This window comes from Neolamprologus brichardi, chromosome 8, assembly GCF_056152115.1.
Source record: "Neolamprologus brichardi isolate AB-2024 chromosome 8, ASM5615211v1, whole genome shotgun sequence".
Lineage (NCBI taxonomy): Eukaryota > Metazoa > Chordata > Actinopteri > Cichliformes > Cichlidae > Neolamprologus > Neolamprologus brichardi.
In genome coordinates, this window is record NC_142111.1 from 1234468 (window position 1) to 1254086 (window position 19619).

The 19619-nt window shown below is 38.8% G+C and overlaps 1 protein-coding gene across 4 annotated transcripts in view; it reads left to right on the forward strand.

Moving 5' to 3' along the window:
* The window catches only part of ca10a (carbonic anhydrase 10 (inactive)a), a 259344-nt gene that overhangs the window by 128861 nt on the left and 110864 nt on the right, over nucleotides 1-19619 (forward strand). The window lies entirely within an intron of this gene.

Genomic DNA, 19619 nt, shown 5'->3' on the forward strand with positions numbered 1-19619 from the left:
TGAAAAATGTAAACATCTATGCTTAGTGAACTTTGCAGTGTTGCTCTGTGGTGCAGCTACGACACTGTAGCAAAGTTTACACACTGTGTCTACTTGATCCACGTCTGACTCATGAACCCATAATGTTTCCACACCACTGAAGTTTGTTTTTTTTTTACCTCTCTCTTCAACCAACAGCAGTCACTCTCCTCTCCAAATAACTTCTGCTTAGCTTTCCGAGCTTCCCTCGGGTCCTCTTAATCAGCGTTTTTTTTTCGGTTTTCAGCGTTATTTTGTTATCGTTTTTATCGTTTACTCCAGCGGTCCCCAACCTTTTTTGCGCCACAGACCGGTTTATGCCCGACAATATTTTCATGGACCGGCGTTTAAGGTGTCGCGGATAAATACAACAAAATAAAACTAGTACCGGTACCGAAAAAAAGAAAATTTACACATTTCACACCTGAGCCTCAACTCTCGCGGCCTGGAACCAAACGATTCACGGACCGGTACCGGTCCGAGGCCCGGGGGTTGGGGACCGCTGGTTTACTCGGTTTTCCTGGGTCTTTTCACGTGTGTTATGAATAAATTTTATTTTTTTCGGTACCGGTACTACTTTTATTTTGTTGTATTTATCCACGACACCTTAAAGGCCGGTCCATGAAAATATTGTCGGGCATAAACCGGTCCGTGGCGCAAAAAAGGTTGGAGACCGCTGCTCTTAATTGTTGTGACACGTGTTCGAAATGCAGAGAGGTGCGCTTGATTCGCCACACGGAGCAGCGCCAGAGTAAAGCACGAGGGAGGGGCTAATAATCGGCTCAGTCATTTTTAATGATCGTTGAAAGCCCAGATCATAATCGTGATTAAAATTTGATCAATTGAGCAGCCCTAGTTTGCAATGTAAATGCCATCTCTAGGCGAAAAACAGGCCTGCAGGCTTTAGGTCTGTGGTGTTCTCCTCTGTCTCCTCTGGACAGAAATTATTTTTTGGAGTGGCACAAATAATTTGTGTGACTTCTTATTTGATGCAGAACACCTGATTGTTCTGTAAATAGTTTTAAATGGTTATGTAAAAATGCCTGAGGCCCTGGCTGCATTTTCAGGTAAATAGTTCCATATAACTTTGTTTGCAAAAATTGTGCATAGAATAGAATTCAACTTTATTGTCATTGCACATGTCACAGGTACAGGGCAACGAAATGCAGTTTGCATCCATCCAGAAGTGCTTTAGCCATGATATAGATATATTACAATATATATTAGCAATAATATAGATATGTAAGTATATTACAAAAATGGGTCTATTGCGGTATGTAATATGTATCTATGTATATCACAGTTTCACAAACTACAGAACTGTTTCTTTATTACAACAATTCTCAGTACAGGTTCAGATCAAGCAGATCAACATCTTTGGCACTAATAGATTGAATAAAATATATCACAAAATTCTATAGACAGAAAGCAATGTGTGGCTGGGTTATTCATAGACTTAAGAAACAGGGAGCAGTTTGTGAAATTAAATAGTTGTTGCTCCTTATGTATGGGCATTGCTTGTGGTGTACAGCAGGGGTCACTTTTGGGCCCAAAATTCTTCAACTTACACATCAGTGGCATTTGTAAAGTGTCCAAATTGTTAGAAATGGTACTGTTTGCTGATTACATTTTGAAACATTTTCTGGTCTGGTGATGACCTGCAACATTTATTAGATGAGATGACTAATGAAATACTTAAATTGAAGCTTTGGCTTTATAAAAAGAAATTATCATTAAATTTAAATAAAATAAAAATCATGTTGTTTGGAAATAATTAAATAAAAATGTAAAGATTTAGATAAATAGTGTTGATATTGAAAGGGTCAATGGAAATAGATTTCATGGAGTGATAATAGATGAAAGACTGGAGAGAAAACATAAGTAATATTCATTCCAAAGTATCAATAAGCATTGGAACGCTAAACAAAGCAGGTATTCGACTGTACATCACTTCATATTCTCTGCTGTTCACTGGTTTCACATTAATTAAAGTATTGTGCAGAAGTCTGGGGCAATAACTATAAAAGCACATTGCATTCGCTTCAAAGTGCTTCTTAAAAAAGCACTTTGCATCATCCACAATGCAGGTTATAAGGATAATAGAAACTCACTATTCTTGCAGCCTGCTATATTAAAATCTGAATTCCAAACAGGACAAATTCTGTTCAGAGCAAAAAATAATGAACTCCCAGGTAATATTCAGAGCAGGTTTTTTTTTTGTTTTTTTTTTTACTGAAGGAAGGTGTAATTTAAGGGCTTTTTGTAACCTGAAAAAGGGATTTGTTGCACATTTGCACATTTCTGTGCATAGAGTGAAACTGTAGTTTGAGTGTAAGGTTGAAGCAATGTCCAAGCATAAACTCAAAAAGAGATATAAAGATATGATCTTCACGAGTTATAAAGAGAAAACGATAAAAGTCAGGGAATGTCTTTGTTTAGGAAGTTTTATTCAAGCTAATTTGGATTGTACAATTACCTTTTCAACACTGGAGGTATTGGTTTTGTTGTGTAGAGGAAAGTTAAAGACTCACATAAAAATAATGCTATGATAATAATTTATACTTTTTGTGGTGTATATATTATATTAGAAATAGGTTCATTATTATTACTGCAGGTTATATAAGTAAGGAAGCTGAATAAATATTAACTCATAACTTATTTCGAAGGGGTGGCACTAAATAAGTGTGCACTTCTTCCCACTTCTCTTTGATATGTAACTAAGTCAGAAAAGGTGAAGCGAAATTGAAATGTATTTTATATAGCATTTCTTTCTTTTCTTTGCTGAATTAACTTGTATGTATATGTTGAGCTTATTTGTTTCACACTTGCAGATGAGAGTAAAACAGAATTAGAATACAAAGCCAAGGATCTCGCTTGTCTAGAAAGACAGCTCCCTCCGTCCACCTCCCATCACCACAGTTGGTCAGAACTGAATTTAATGCTTTTTCGTCAGTGTGTGTCTGTATGCATGTGAACATATATGAATGAGAAACCCACACACCTTAATGTTTATAAAATGTGGCCTGCCAGTCCTTCATCCCCTGGCCCGGAAGGTGAAGGACAGGGTTGAGAAAAGAGAGTTCACACTACTAATGATAGAAAAGGAGACATATCAGTCTGAGATCTATAGTTTCATTTCTATGCCATAATACCATTGTAGTTTGTCTCATTATTCTGTGCTTTTGTGACATGTACATCTAGTTTACACTGCTTTCCCTGAACAAACACACACACACACACACACACACACACATACAAACATTATTGTGATATTTTTTTCTGGTGCAACCATCACTGTGATTTACAGATAGTGGTCTGAAAAAGAAAATATAGTGACAGGCAGTTCTCTGGGTGAAAGTACCTTGGTGATGTCAGCATTCAGAGAAGAATGGCCATCCTGCTTCAAGTTGACAGGAAGGCAATATTAACTCAAATAACCATTTTTTTAAGAACCAAGGTATGTAGAATAAAATCTCTGCATGCACAACATGTTGAACTTTGAGGCAGATGGGATAGCGCAGAAAACCAGGAAACAGGAAAAGGCTACAATTTACACAGACTTACCAAACTTGGAAAATAGAAGATAGAAAAAAACGTTGCTTGGTCTCAATTTCTGCTGTGACATTTGGCATAAACAGAAAAGCATGGATCCATCTGGCCTGGCTTTTTCTTGACACACTTTGATCCCCTTACTAACAGCTTTTTAAAATGCTAAAACTTACCAGATTATTGTTACTGACCACGTTCATCTCTCTATGACCACAGTGACCATGTTTTTATTCGTTTTTAAACATTTAAAGAAATAAACATATCAACACAAAACAAATCTCAGTGAGGCTTAAAAAACTGTTGCGCAAGACACTGGATGAAACTGTCATGATGCTCTAGACATATAAAAACCAAAAACTGTCCCATTGTTCTGTTAGAGCCTCTGTTTTGCTGCTTGGTCTTCCCAGCATTTTCTCAGTCATTCTCTCCCTACACATTTTCAGGGTTGGAGCCTGAGGTTCTTTCCATAGTATTAAAATAAGATGGACACAGGTCACACGTCCATTGTTTACCTAACTGTGGCACCTCGTCCCTGACGCCAAGTAGGCACAGTCTTGGGGTTTTATGTAATTTACATTTCACAGAGCCATCCATGTATTTTAAAACACGTTCCTATATCGGAGAGACCAATAGAGTACCTTTTGCTTCTTGGCAGTTCCAACACAAGCCATCTTTACTAAGACAAATTTACCTCTGGTGTCCGTGATATAAATCCCATTTTCGGAAATAATTGAATCCCATGTTCCCTTGTCAAAGGAACAATCCAGATCTCTTTCCCAAATACTTTTAAGACTTTTACATGTATTGTTTGTAACTTAGTGACATAAATTATACCTTTTTGAAGTAGTAGTAGTAGTAGTAGAAAATTCTCCATGAGGTTTTTATCCTGAGAGAACTTTATCTCTCAAACAATCTCTAATAGGTAAATATCGTCAGAGATGGCCAGGTCCTTCCAAATTAAACTTTTCTATAAGCTCATTAAAAGACATGAACGTGTTCTCTTCATATAAATCACGTATTGTCCTTGTGCCTTTTTTGTGCCATTGTGGCCAATTAATTGTCTGTTTACCCATTTTAATTTTCGGGTTGTGCCACAGGGATGCATATTTTTGGAAGTATGGGGAAAGATTATAGCTCTTGTGAACCTCTTGCCATTGTCAGGTTTCCTGGGTCATTTTTCTTGTAAAACAAAGGGGGGCCCAGTAAAAAAAAGTTTGGGAACCACTTAGTTAGACTAAGTTCAGCCGTGTACTCACCTGTTTCCAATTGTCGTCATCATTCAGCCTGTGTATTTAAGTTCCTCCGTTTCACCAGTTCATTGTCGTGTCATTGATGTTGTCACTGCTGTCTATTCCACGTGTTTGCCTTTCAGTTCAGATCAGTCAGAAAGCCAGCCTGCCTTCTTCCCTGTTCTGTTCATCCGTTCATCCTGCCAATCCAATAAGCACTCTTAATTCTCACCACGAGTACAGCGTTTGAGTCCCTCTTCTCCACATCAACACAGCAACTCCTGACAGCTATACTATTTTTGAAAACTTCAAAATAGGGTTATCTATCCTATTCCCTTGATTGCCTGTTTTTTGAGCTAACACCTCAACCTGGGTGAATGGAGAGGCTAGTTGACATTCACTTAGAACCCAGTCTGCATTTGTTGCTGCCCAGTGTTTACACAGCTTAGACAATCCAAATGAGATGTCAATATTAATCTGAGGTCTACCACCACGCCAATAGAGGCGTTTTATTATATTATCATCTTAAAAGAATTTCTGGCAGAATACAAATTGGTATTATTCCAGTGAAATAATTGATCAGAGGAGCTACTACCATCTTTATTGTATTTACTTTGCCCCATAATGTCAAACATAGCTTGCCCCAATTATCCAGATTAGTTTATATCCTAGTGGGTATTTTATTTATTTACATTATAGGTCATAATTTCATCAACATTTGGATTAAGTATTATTCCTAAATATTTCATTCATTTTTGTAACCATTTAAAATTAAAGACTGATAGTGACTTAGCAGTGCAAGTTTGAGATACTGGCATTGCCTCCGACCTATGCCATTTAATTTTGTAACCTGATAATTTAGAGAATCCATCAATAACATTTAACAATTTTGTTATGGAGTTGACAGGACCCTCACACATAACAAAAATGTCATCTGCATACAGAAATAATTTGTGAGGGACCTATGGAATCTTCGATACCCAACATCCACAATGACGACGAAACAACTAGTAGCTCAGTGTTCCAACATTCGAAAGAAGGGACTGCTCTCACAGTGCCCCACTCATGTATTGACGCATGTGCCTATTCATCTTAGCCACTATGATGCCTGACAGGAGCTTCCACGTGGTACTGAGGCAGGTTATTGGTCAGTAGTTGGAGGGGTCCCTTCTGGGGGTCCTTTAGGATCAGGACTTTCCGGCCTTTGGTTAGCCATTCTGGGTGTCTCTCGTCAACTAGCAGCTGGTTCCTTTGTGCTGCCAGACGCTCGTGGAGTGCAGTCAGCTTCTTCAGCCAGTAGGCGTGAAACATGTTGGGGCCTGGTGCTGTCCAACTCTTCATACTGGAGACCCTTTCTTGGATGTCTGCTACTGTCATGATTACTGGACCCTGTTCAGAGAGGTTGCTGTGGTCTGCCCTCAGATCTGCTAGCCACTGAGCATTGGCGTTATGGGTTGCGTCCTTCTCCCATATGCTCTTCCAGTATTGTTCTGTCTCCAGCCTTGGTGGTGCTGTTCTCATATTGTTCCCCCGCCACTGAGAGTACACCTTGGCTGGTTCTGTGGAGAACAGCTGATTTATTCTCCTGCTCTCTATCTCTCTAGTGTACCTCTTCAAGCAGCTGGCCAAGGCTATGAGTCGTTGCTTGGCAGTTTCCAAGGCCTCAGGTCTGGACAGCCTGTGGTACTTCTTAGGCACCTTCTTCATCGCATATATATATCCATCATACCTTTTTTATTTTATTAAACTGAGGTTGTTTTCCTTTTAGTTTCCATTGATAAAAACAGCAACACTAAATCAAACAGCATTTTTTCTATATCATAATATCAACTTTTTTAAATGCTGTGATTTTTGCCGCTCTCTGTGTAATATAGAGTGCATATATACAAACCCATTTCCTTAGAGTCTTTGTCTCCTTCAAGACAACCAAAAAATTAAACCAAAATTAACCAAAGGACTACAAAAAGTCCCAATGAAAGAACAACACAACATCCATAACTGCACCAGAAGCAAACAAAGTTAAACAGGTCTCTTTCACTACACTGTAGTGTTTTAATCTGTCTGATATATTCATTCATATGAAGCTCATGCAGAAATCCCAAAAGGAATATCTGAAATCACTCATCTGCGTGCTTTCCTGGGTGTATGACTGCTGAGCTATTCTTTGCTTCCTTTTCCCAACTCTGTCTAACTCAATGGCATCATTGCTCTAGTCTTATCATCGTTCTGCCCAGCTTGTCTGAGCCAATCAGCCTCTGTTCTGCATACTTTAAATCTCACTGCTCATATGTCATTCTCCCTTTCAAACGTATTTGTGCAGTGATGTATATCTTTTTTGGTTTCTTGTGGTAATGCTTATGCGTTCAATCATTTCTGGCTCTGCATGTAAAATATTTGAACCTAGCTACTCGCAGCAGAAGAGCTAGAGAGATGAACAAATTCAGCATCAATAAAATGTGGACATTGGACTACAAATAGAAGTCCAAATACAACTTAAGAGAGAATGACATGGCAAACAAGAATGACAAACATTTAGCAGTTCAGCCAGATTATGAGCAACAAGAGAGGCTGATAAGAAGTGCTACCTGTCCTGTATGATAGATGCCACAGCACAAGCAATTCTAAGGTCAGAATTTATATTTTAGATAAGGCACAGTTTATGAAAATCATATATAATGGTTTCCATTTATTTCAAGTGTATAGCTTTATGTTTTTAGTCAACTACTTACCAAAAATAGTGAAAAGGAGAAAAATAACATCTAAATATCTCAAAATTGATATGTCAGTCTTGCTCCAGCTTCAGATGCTGCAGCATTTTGGCCTTTTCAGATGTTGCTGCAGATTATCGAAAAGTATCGACATAACAAGCTGTAGCCATCTTCAGAATTCATAGAGTTTTGCTAATGTAGCATGTAAACAATATGTGCTGCTCTGTCAGGCTGTGGCAAGGACTAAAGATCCTCTGCCAACTTGTTTGCTTAGAGGCTCAGTGTATTTTTTGCCTTCCCCTTCCCCTGCTCTGTGCTGTGCAGTACTAATGAGAGAAACTAGGGGGTGAAGACACAGCGGGGAGGCAGGCAAATCCAACCTTTAATGGCATCCCACTTTCTCACTCACTGTCTATGTTTGTCTCTGTCTCTACATATCTTCATAAGTTTCACCTTGCGGGGTATGTTTTTTGGAGTGCTGCACTACACTGGTTGGAGGTTAAAGAAGAGGCCAGAAAAAGGTGTGGAAAAATGGTACACAAAAGGTCACAGACACCTCCATAGCCAGCTGCAGGGAGCTGTAGAGTGTTATGCAACATGCCATAAGATCCACATTAAGTGCATTTTATAAAGTGAAATAGAAAATGTAGTTTACATTTAGTTCAAATAAGAAAATGCTCAAGAAAAGGTAAAAATCCCTATATGTATTCATGTAAGTATCCGATTATTCTCTTGTTAACCCTTAGCTGCTGACCTGGTGTGCACTCATCAGCGGGGGCAGATGCAGTCTTAGCCACAGGCAATTTCAAGCCAACTCTCTGCAGTTCTGTTTTAATTTTACTGTAGTGGAACTAGGTAGAAGAATATTCTACTTTCAAGCAATTCTACTGTCAAGTACTGTTTTAATCTGAGTTAAAATTGTTGCATTTTCAGCATTTACAGATTTAATGGAGTGCTTTAATACTAAAATAATCACCTGGCCTTCATGGTTTCTCCCAAATGTGCGGGTCAGGCAGGAAAAGCTTCTTGAGATTCCCTTAGAGCATCCATCACTGAAACTCTCTCCTGAATTCTGAATACCTGAGAAGCTATTAGGCCAGTCAAACAAACGGAGACAAATTTTATTGTAGGTTTTACAGAAAGTTACAAACACAAACCCTACTATGTTTTTCTTTAATAGGTTGATTTTGGCTTATGTTGCATCTATGTGTATTGGATTTGTTGGTGCTCACTGATATTGACTTTACTGCCAAGTCAAAAGACAGGAATTAGCCATAGAAAGAGTGGGCCCAAAATACATTTACACTGAATGGTATATAATAATGGCTGAAAGTGGTGGTAGCAGACGGTAGTAAGTTGTTGTTTATTTATTATTTCTTTTTTAATTGTTTTTAATCATTCCATGACCTATACTAGTTGTGTAATACAGGTATAATAATACCTGTTATTACTTCAACCATGGTGACACAGTCTATTTAATTTCACCTTTGGTTTACCTTTGACAGGGAAGTTGTATACCACTTTTTACTCTTCAATATAGCCTAAACTCTCTTAGGCACGTTTTCTTATAATGTCCTTAAGTGGTTTTCAGGAGCAGTTCTCTTGACTTATTGAAGGACATTCCAAAGCCTTTCTTTAGAAGTTCTCTCCTTTTTAATCTCTGTCAAGATGATCCAACTTCAGTAACGTCAAGCTCAGGGCTCTAATTTGGCATACCACAGTCTTTTTTAATACTGGCTTCTTGACAGCCATCATCCCACTGAGACCATTTCTGATGAGGTGTCAGTGCACAATAGATGGATTAACTGAAAGGTTAGATGCATCTCTCAGATGGGTTTTTCTTAACACTAAAAAACCATTTTTAAAACCATGCAACTGTAAAAATAAAACCTCCTCATTTTATATTTCAAGCCCATAGAAATGAATGTAAACCTGCTATTATGGGATTGTTTACACACTTTTTGACCTGAAATTAGTTAGATGTGGTTGATAAATAAATATATTTATCAACCACATATAGGTCAGGTTAAAGATGTTTTTGAACCAAGGATAGCGTGGGTCAGAGCAGTCAAGTTTGGGAGGGTGGGTTGCTGGAAGTCCAGAGCATAGAGGTAACCCTACTTGAACTGAGCACAGAGTCCAGAGAGTGGAGGACTGAACCAAGCAAATGAAGAGTGAAATTCATAGAAGATCAGCCAAGTCAATTCAGGCCCAGGGTGCAGAGATGAGGAAGTTAAGGCCTGCAGACTAAGATGGAGCAATGTGGACTCTGGACGAGATTGTGGTAATAGGAGAGAGTAGTGGACAAGATGATAAACTGACTGTTCTACTTTTACTATATTTTATGTTTTTAAAATGTAGCAAGCTGTGAGGTAAATTTAAAAACATGTGTAAGCTCTCCGGTTATTTGTCCAGTTTCTTCAAATTTTTTAAGGACATCTGCTGAGAAATAGCAAGTTTTCAGCTAATGGCTCATTGGGAATCATCTTGTTGGTGCAGAAATAGTATTTTATTCTTGTCAAATTGTGTTTGACGGCTTTTGGAGATTCATGTCAACATGTAAATAAGTCATTTATTTTTGCAACAGACTGTTTTTGGGTTTCTGTTGTATGGCTGGGTATATTAGCATGTCAAGTATACTGTCTGCAGTGTAAAACAGCACATTTTGTCTGTTCTCACTATGGCGTTGGCAGTGTTGGGGAGTAATGGATTACACGTACCGGCATTATGTATTTAAAATACAAAATATGAGTAACTATATTCTGTTACAGTTACCGTTTAAATAGGTGATAATTAGAATACAGTTTCTTGGTTGAAATAAATGGATTACACGACGGTCTTGTCCTGTTTCATATGTTATGCTATCCCCTCTCTAATTTTGGTAAGTCCACACATTGCTGGAAACCCAAACAAGAGGCTCTAATGTAGGCGTCCTGTGGACTCCAACCTAAAGAAACATCTGAAAGTAAGTTCTTTTTAAAAAACTAACGTTAGCTACCTGGGTTATGTGCCACTTCAGTATCTTCGATGTACTATTGCTGTGTGATTTATTACTATTACTGAAGGCTGCTTCAACCTGCTAGCTGCAAATAATCAGTTGCAGTCCTGAAAGCAGACAAAAAGAAAAAACGTATTACTGATACGGGATCACTGCAAAAAGTGCAGCTAATATCCACCCTACTGTCACTCATTTTATATTAAGATTTTAAAATCTATTGGTATGGCGAGTAGCCTCCAGTAATAGTAATAAATCACACAGCAATAGTACATTCATGTAGTTGTAAAATGCATAACAATATATTAAGTAATCCAAAATATTCAGAATACGTTACTCACATTGAGTAAGTTAACGAAATATGTTGCAAAATACATTTTGGGGCATGTAATCTGTAATCTGTAGAGGAATACATTTTAAAAGTAGCCTTCCCAACACTAGGCTGAAGGTAAAATACAGACAAACATAACCTTTCTGCACCATGGTAGAACCATCTTGAGGTCTGGGTGGTAATCTGGTGACCAATTTAGAGCTGACAGCTTAAGTCTAAGATAGTTGACCAGAAGCTCCAGTAAGTAGTCTTGACTCTTTTGAGAGTGTGAGTAAACAAGGTCACTTTTCCTAAAACGGGAGAAAATTGCACTAATCCTCTTTCCCATCGCTTTAAACACTTTCCGTAATTTCAGTCTCATCAAATACTCTGTGTGCATCCAACCTTAAATCATTGTCGAAAGAATTACCTCCGCCACCAACAACACCAGCAAAAAAAGTCTGATCTAAACTTCTTTTTCATGTTGATGAAACAGCAAGCAAGTCTTTGTCACCACTCTTCCTGTCCTCCTCTGTCTCATACTTCCTTCTCCTTCCACTGTCACTGTTAATTGCTTTCCCTCAACCTGCCTGCTCTTGATTTCCACCTGTCTTATTGTGTGATGTGATTAAAATGTAAAATGCTGTGGTGGATGGGGCTGCTCGCCTCCTACATCATTTCTTATTGCGCTGGGAGTGTGCGGGGGAAGATTGACTGGGTCTGTGGCTTAACGTGCTATTTCCTCTAATGCACGGCAGGCATGAAGGCTGTTGGGGGAGATTAATACTGGTTTGGGCTATTTGTAACACTGGCATTTATACTCTCCAAAGTCCCAGCCACCTGAGGGCACTTCTTCATTTCAGCCCATGCCAGGCCCGTTTACCTAGCAACTATCTGCTTCTTGCCTCAACACCTGCTTCAATTCTCTGTTCCTTCTGCCATCCTTGCTGCTTCTTCCACTAATCCATGTATCTATCCTTTAATCTGATCCCCTCTCTCTTGCACCTTCCACTCCCTACATTATTTGCCAACAGGGTGCAACGCCCCCTGATATTGAAGACAATACATGAAATACCAAGAATACATTTAGAAAAGCCACCACCAATTAAGCAAAGCAGACAGGTCCTCCACTGCAGATTCAAATGGTGGCATATAAACACCATTAAAGTGAAAACATCTTCATGATTTAGAATTATGGGATACGTGAGCACTGAGCAGTGTTTGATGGGATGGAAATGCACCCCATCAAACACACCGTGGCCTGCCACATTGAACTGAACATAAGCCATGTAAGAATGACAGTAGCCTGCAAATAGGTAAACAGCACAGAGATCCCCAGCTGAGTTATAATGTAGACTCCTGAGCTAAAAAACAACTTGGCTGTGTTACTGTGAACAACATGACACAACATACTACACTAACAGGTCATCTTTTTATATTTGTAAACTTTTAACTTCAAGTAAATCAAGCTGTTAGCTTCTTTCTCATCAGGTCGCACTTTTGTTAGCTTGATGTAATGCTTTAAATTTAATTACAGAATAATAATGTGTTATTCGTGTGATTTTTTTTTTTTTCTTTTTCATGGTCTCTTGTAGGGCTGCCACGATTAGTCGACTAGTCACGATTACGTCGACTATCAAAATCCTCGACGACTGATTTAATAGTCGATGCATCGTTTGAAGCTTTGTAAGATCCCAAAAGACGCAGGAATAAGTAGTCGGATTTAAGAGTGTAATAATGGACTGAAACAGAAGATGGCAGCACTGCATGTACAAGGATGCCAGCTGCCCTTAAATCCTGAAGAAGAAGAAACTGTCCCAGAATTCATAGCGCGGCCCAGCTCAGGTTCCAACAATGGCGGCAGCTAGTTAGTTTTAATGTTATTATTCTTTCTGGGTCACAAAATAAACGTTTAACATATTTTCAGGCGGGAATGTAGCTGTGTAAACCTCAAATATCTGCTCAGTTTATCAAGACACCACATATTTTCAAAGGCGCTCCGACGTTTTTGGAGACGTCTGTTAGCCACTAGCTCGATAGCTAGCCGGGGGCTAGGCTAACTAGACCCGGTGAGAACACCGGACTCCCGGCTAATTGTTTTCAAACCCACCGCCGTCTTTCACTACTCAGGTTAAACATGATATATAAGTCACTTAGACAACTTAAAAATGTTATTGTTTGGCTTTTTTCAGTATTTTATTTGTTCCTGAGTAAATCGGTTTGGCTGAGATTAAAGTTATAGTTTTTACACAGCTGAATAAACGTCAAGCAGACAGCTGATTATCAGAAGTGTGAGATGCTCGAGAATATACTCCGGTGTCCTGTTATATTTTAGATAGCAAGGAGCAGACGGCTGCGTTTATTAACCTTCTCCGAAACAATCTGCAAATGTCATTAAAATTCAATAAACTATCATCTTGTCTTTATTTTTAGTTAGCACAGACCTTAAACACTTAGAGCTGTAAGCTAATGATAGTTATATAAGAGCAGGCGCATGCTGGTGCAATAAGCTGTACGTTTTACGTCCAATGGATGATGATCTGATTAGTCGACTAATCGCAAAAAAAATCAGTGACTAGTCGACTATCAAAATAATTGTTTGTGGCAGCCCTAGTCTCTTGTCTGCTTCACTCTACAGACTTCACATATGTGAGGAGGTCCATTCACAATGATTGCAGCAAAAGGAAAAAACAGCAGCTTTGTAAATTATATTAGTATACACCAGCCTAATTATGTTTATATTGAGCTGAAATGACACTTGTTGATAATGAGTATTACAATAACAATTAGTATTTCAGTAAATTTATATTTTTGCATAGATTTGTTTGTTAGAGTTTACGTTTTATATTAGAAAATCGTTGTTTAAGAATGATTCCCAGTCTTTTTCTCGCAATGAGGAATGCAGCCTTTTAATAAAACCCTATTATTGTATGAGTACCCTGTATTGTCAGGTAACTGACACATAGATATCAATCTTTTGGAAGCTGAAAAAGCTGGATCTCTAGTTAAATGCCCAGATTCCCAGATCCCACTCTCATTTTGATGTCTGTTGCCCTGTTCCACAAATCATAGGTCAGCTCTAAAGGACCTTTGATTTTGTGTCCATCCCCTAATATTCAGAGCTGTTTTCGAGAGTTGTTTTTCTACTCAATATTAGGACCATGTCAAACAACTCTGTTTATTTTGTGAAATGAAGGCTGGACAGCTACGTGGCTTTGGAAAGCTGTCAGGTGTTAAGGTGACGTAATCATTTTTAAAAATTTCAGTCAGAGACAACTCACATTTGAAATTACTGATTTAGTAGAATCAAGTTAGAGTTTGAAGTCTAGGGTTGGAGCTCATCACGCTTGATAAATATGTTATGCAGAAAAATGGGGAATGTGGAGTAGACATCCTCCAGAGCAGTGGTCCCCAACCCCCGGGCCTCGGACCGGTACCGGTCCGTGAGTCGTTTGGTACCGGGCCGCGAGAGTTGAGGCTCAGGTGTGAAATGTATAGTTTTCAGGGTTTTTATCGGTTTTCAGCGTTATTTTGTTATCGTTTTTATCATTTACTCTGTTTTCCTGGGTCTTTTCACGTGTGTTATGAATAAATTTTCTTTTTTTCGGTACTGGTACTAGTTTTATTTAGTTGTATTTATCCGCGACACCTTAAAGGCCGGTCCGTGAAAATATTGTCGGGCATAAACCGGTCCGTGGCGCAAAAAAGGTTGGGGACCGCTGCTCCAGAGGATGCTGGGGCTGTGGAGGACAGTGTCATGTCATGGGGGGAAAGGAGCAAGGAAGACACTCTCCACCACATGAAGGTTAACCATAGCAGAAAACATCCTTTCTGTCTTCCTCTTACATATTCCTCCCACTTCACCAATTGATTCTGGGTGTTGAGGCTTACACGAGGAGAAATGCTACAAGGATTCTTTTTCCTATCTTTTCCTATAGAGAAGACGGTCTGAATCTTTTTCTCTGGTTTAGCTCTGTAACCGATAAAGCTCTATATCCAGTGTCCAAGTCTCTTTTTGTTTTTTTTATCACTGGGGACAAGGCTACACTACATTTGTCTGAGCATCCGTTATTCGTTCTTGCTATATTCTTTTGTAGTGTTTTTCTTGAATATCTCCGGTGTCACAGAGGCCAAGGCTTGAATGTTAATAATTAATACACATGGTAAAAAAAAAAGAGTGCATGCACACAAATACTATCATCAATACTAATATCTTTTTTTCCAGAGACTTTTTATTTTCTACAGGCAAAATTTTATATACAGTTTCAACCTTTATCAAGTCACTTTTAAGAGGAAATTTTTACCCTCGTCACACATTTCAGTCATATTTTGTGATGTTGCTTTCATCAAAGTGCTTTTAATATAAATGTGCCTTCAGCGATCACTTTTGTTATTTCCATTGTGAACAAAACTAACAAGCAGTCCAGAGGAGAAAGGATGAAAATCTCAAAGATATGAATGAACGCTCTTAGTATTACAACAAATAGGGCCCCCTATTTAATAGCCTAAAGCTGGACTTACATTGTTTATGTGAAAACATGTTTATGGAATCAGATGTGTAAATGAAACGTGTCACGCTGGCAATTATTCCTAACACTTGGTGTTCCTGAATGTTTTTACAGGTTTCAGGTCATTGTTTGGGTTTTATGGCTCAACTACTGCCATTGGTTGGTTATGTGGCAGGCAGAGAGAGGACCCAAAATGTAGGACTAGGCAGACTACCTTAACTGAAAACTGCTGACAAAGGCTGATAGACAAAATAAAGAGCTGCGCAAAGCTGGTGCAAACTAACATAAACACTGCTGGCTGGCTGGCCAAACAAAACCTGGAGAAAATGATGATGACGTGACAAGGAACAGAGAGAAACTGAGGACTTAAATATACATAAGGTAATTAGGGAGATGCAACACAGCTAGGGAAAACAAGGCACAGGTGAACTAAGCCAAGCTAAGGACGAGGGGAACAAAACTCGGGTAGTCAAGTCACTCAGTTCCCATAAGGAGAAACCATTAGTTGTCTCAGAGGCAGACTTGTGGATGGAAAACATGTCTATGCTGACAAGTGAAATTAAGACATGAATTCTGTGGTCTGCTTGAAAGCACAAGGTGAACAAAGCACAGACCTGGCTGAAAGTAACAAAAATGTGGAGAAAGAAAAAAGGTAGAAAGATGAGGAGGAGGGACTTCTGAGAGACTTTGTCCTTCACGTCCTTGATAGTCTCCACTGCTAGAGGCCATCATTTCACTCGCCTTTGATCTTCTCTCTCTTTAAACTTGCTACATAGTAAGAGTGTTATTCAGTAAGAGTGATGTGCAGTGAAAATGTTTTTTTCCATACCTTTAGTCTTTCACCTGTTCAAACTGCAGCCCAAAGTGCACCACACACTCATGTGAAGACAGTAATCCACAGTAAACAAGACCATCTCCTCCTGCTGAAGTAGCAAAGCTGACATGTGTAGCCTGTTTGAGACCACTTGTCCTCCCAGGGTCATTATTAGTTTTACTGAACTCTAGGAATTATTTAAAGACCAATGATTCCTCTTTGGTCTGTCTATCTACCTCACAAGTTGAATTTGTCTTTCATCACGTATAACTGATGACAGTATGTGGTGCATACATGTTCCCTCTCCAACTAGATGTGTTCAGGTGGGACAGGCCCAGTGTACTGTAGCATTTAATGCCACAATGAGAAAATACCATGATCCATCATGAAACAGCATTCAGCTTCTTATTCAGTCTCTGCAGAGGAGCTAAACAGATCCTTCCTGACAGATTCATGTGTGAGTTGTGTAGTAGCTGTAATCAAGAAATCCTAGTAGTTATGATATGGAAATAGGATCTTAAAAGGTGAACAAATTATAAGTTCTATCTAAATGTCAACTTTTATAACTCGTGTTGATCATCAGCTCATTTTATTTACAAAGAAGTGAGCTTAGCCAGTTTTTTAATATAAGCTGCCAGCATACAAACAGAGAAAAGTTGTTTCCTCCTGCAAATGAACTCTTAAGCACCATAGCTCCAGTAATAGAAAAATCACAAATGCACATGTAAATGTGAATTCCAGATTGCTTCAGTCAAATGTGGCACACTGAATGATGAGAAGTATTACTTTTGAGTAGTAAAATAATTTTGTTCTGATCATTTGCAAAGAAATGCTTCATTTGAAGAGTTTCACTCACGTTTCAGAGCTCATCACATTACAGAAACAGCTTTAGTTGGGGTAGCTGTAGCTCAGGTCACCTACTGATCGGAAGGTTGGTGGTTAATCCCTGACTCCTCCATTCTGCATGTCAAGTATCCTTGGGCAAGATACTAACCCCAAGTTGCTCTCCGATGCATCCATCGGAGTGTGAATGTAGTTAGACAGCACTGGGTATAGAGAAAGTGCTTGTGAGAATGGGCGTGACTGGGGTGAATGTGGCATGTTGTATAGAGCGCTTTGAGTACTCCGGGAGAGTAGAAAAGCGCTATATAAGAATCAGTCCATTTACCATTTACTTTAGTGAAGGTTACAAATAATCTTCTTATGGCATATGACAGTGGACTCATCTCTGTGCTTATCCTGCTAGACTTCATTGCACCATTTGATACTGTTGACCATAATATTTTATTACAGGTTGCTGTAGGTATTAAAGGTACTCCACTGCAGTGGTTTGAATCATATCTATCTCATATTGTTAATGTGAATGGAAAGTCCTCTTCACGCACTAAGTTTACATATGGAGTTCCACAGGGTTCTGTGCTAGGACCAATTCTATTTACATTTTACATGCTTCCCCTAGGCAGTGTGATTAGAAGGCATAACATACTTTTTCACAGCTATGCAGATGATTTACAACTATATTTATCTATAAACCCAGATAATGCACATCAATTAGTTAAACTACAAGAATTTCTTAAAGACATAAAGCAGCGGTCCCCAACCCCCGGGCCTCGGACCGGTACCGGTCCGTGAGTCGTTTGGTACCGGGCCGCGAGAGTTGAGGCTCAGGTGTGAAATGTATAGTTTTCAGGGGTTTTATCGGTTTTCAGTGTTATTTTGTTATCGTTTTTATCGTTTACTCGGTTTTCCTTGGTCTTTTCATGTGTGTTATGAATAAATTTTCTTTTTTTCGGTACCGGTTGTCACTACCCGATCCGTACCGGAAACCCGATCGGTACCCCGCATGCGCAAATCTTACGTCACTTCCTCTCTTTGCCAACATTGCGACATTCAATATATTTGAATGATACGGTTAGCGCCCAGTTAGCTCCTAGCATTTCTCAACAGCTCTGCCTCCTTTTCGACTGCCCGGGACATTTAAACAATGGATAATCCGTATACAAACAAATTCATGCTTTTCTCCTCAACAGAGAGCGTTCCCGATTGAACAACAGCGCCGTAAAATAAGAAGAATGGCGCCTAATTACAGACTTAATACTATTGATTTAGCAATGTGTCACGTGAAGATTCATCAGCCAGATTAAGTGTTTACTGACAATTGACAGTGATAGCGGACATCATCATCACTATTCCAGTCAATCCTCTCCACACAGACAAGCATAAACACACTCGACTATCACTAAATCAAATTTAACACACGTTTGTAATGACGCCAATTCAGTTTACAATAGGGTTCATTCGCTCGGTCAGCAGGTGGCAGTATCCTCGTACACTGGGGAGTAAACTGCCATTAAACGAACCGAAGAAGAAGAAAACCTCTGCACATGCGCGGTACGGATCGGGTAGACCCGATTTGTACGGTCCGACTTTGTACATGCGCAGTAAGGATCGGGGAGTCCCGATCCGTAACTATCTTTTTATTTTTCGTTTTTGTCTACATTGTACTGAAACGCTTCATTATTGCAAACATTTTAAGAGATACTTATTATTCTTAACATCTTAACAGATACTCTGACCCATAACTATCGTAAAACGCTACGACCGGAAGTAGACACCTTTCGCGCATGCGGGGTACCGATCGGGTTTCCGGTACGGATCGGGTAGCGACACCGGTACTAGTTTTATTTTGTTGTATTTATCCGCGACACCTTAAAGGCCGGTCCATGAAAATATTGTCGGGCATAAACCGGTTCGTGGCGCAAAAAAGGTTGGAGACCGCTGACATAAAGCACAGAATGACCACTATTTCCTGCTTGTAAATTCAGATAAAACTGAGGTTATTGTACTTGTACTACTAGAGATATAGTATCTGACCAGATGCTTACTTTGGATGGTGCACATATTAAACAATATATAGAGCACTTTATTTCATTGCTAAATATCTCTAAAATTAGATACATCCACCAGTGCACAGTAGAAATTTCTTTATTTAAACTGGCAAACTTTGCAAAAAGTGAATGAGTCCTTAAAACAGTAAATTACTGAGTAGCACAGATCGTCCTTCATATATCTTTCATCTTTTGTATTTAAAAAGCTGACTTAGATTAATATAAAATATAAATCAACCAAAACATTATGGTGTGATTTAACTACAGTGGATTTACTCCACTTTTAGTCTTTACTTTATTAACTCAACAATTATGTGGAATTTGAACCATTTTTTAATGCAGAACTTTTGTACTTTTCCTCTTCTACAACTGTAAAAGGTTGATAATATATCTACATAATATAGATATTATATTCTATCTTTTCTCTATAAAATGACCTGAAATGTTTCATAATTAGCATTTGACAACAGAAACATATAGATTACAGTTGAGGTCCTGGTGAGGACACACATATTATCTGTCTGTTTGTATTTAGGGTCAAACATACAATTGATAACATGAAGCAAAGATGAAAACCAGCACAGAAAAACTTTAAAGTGA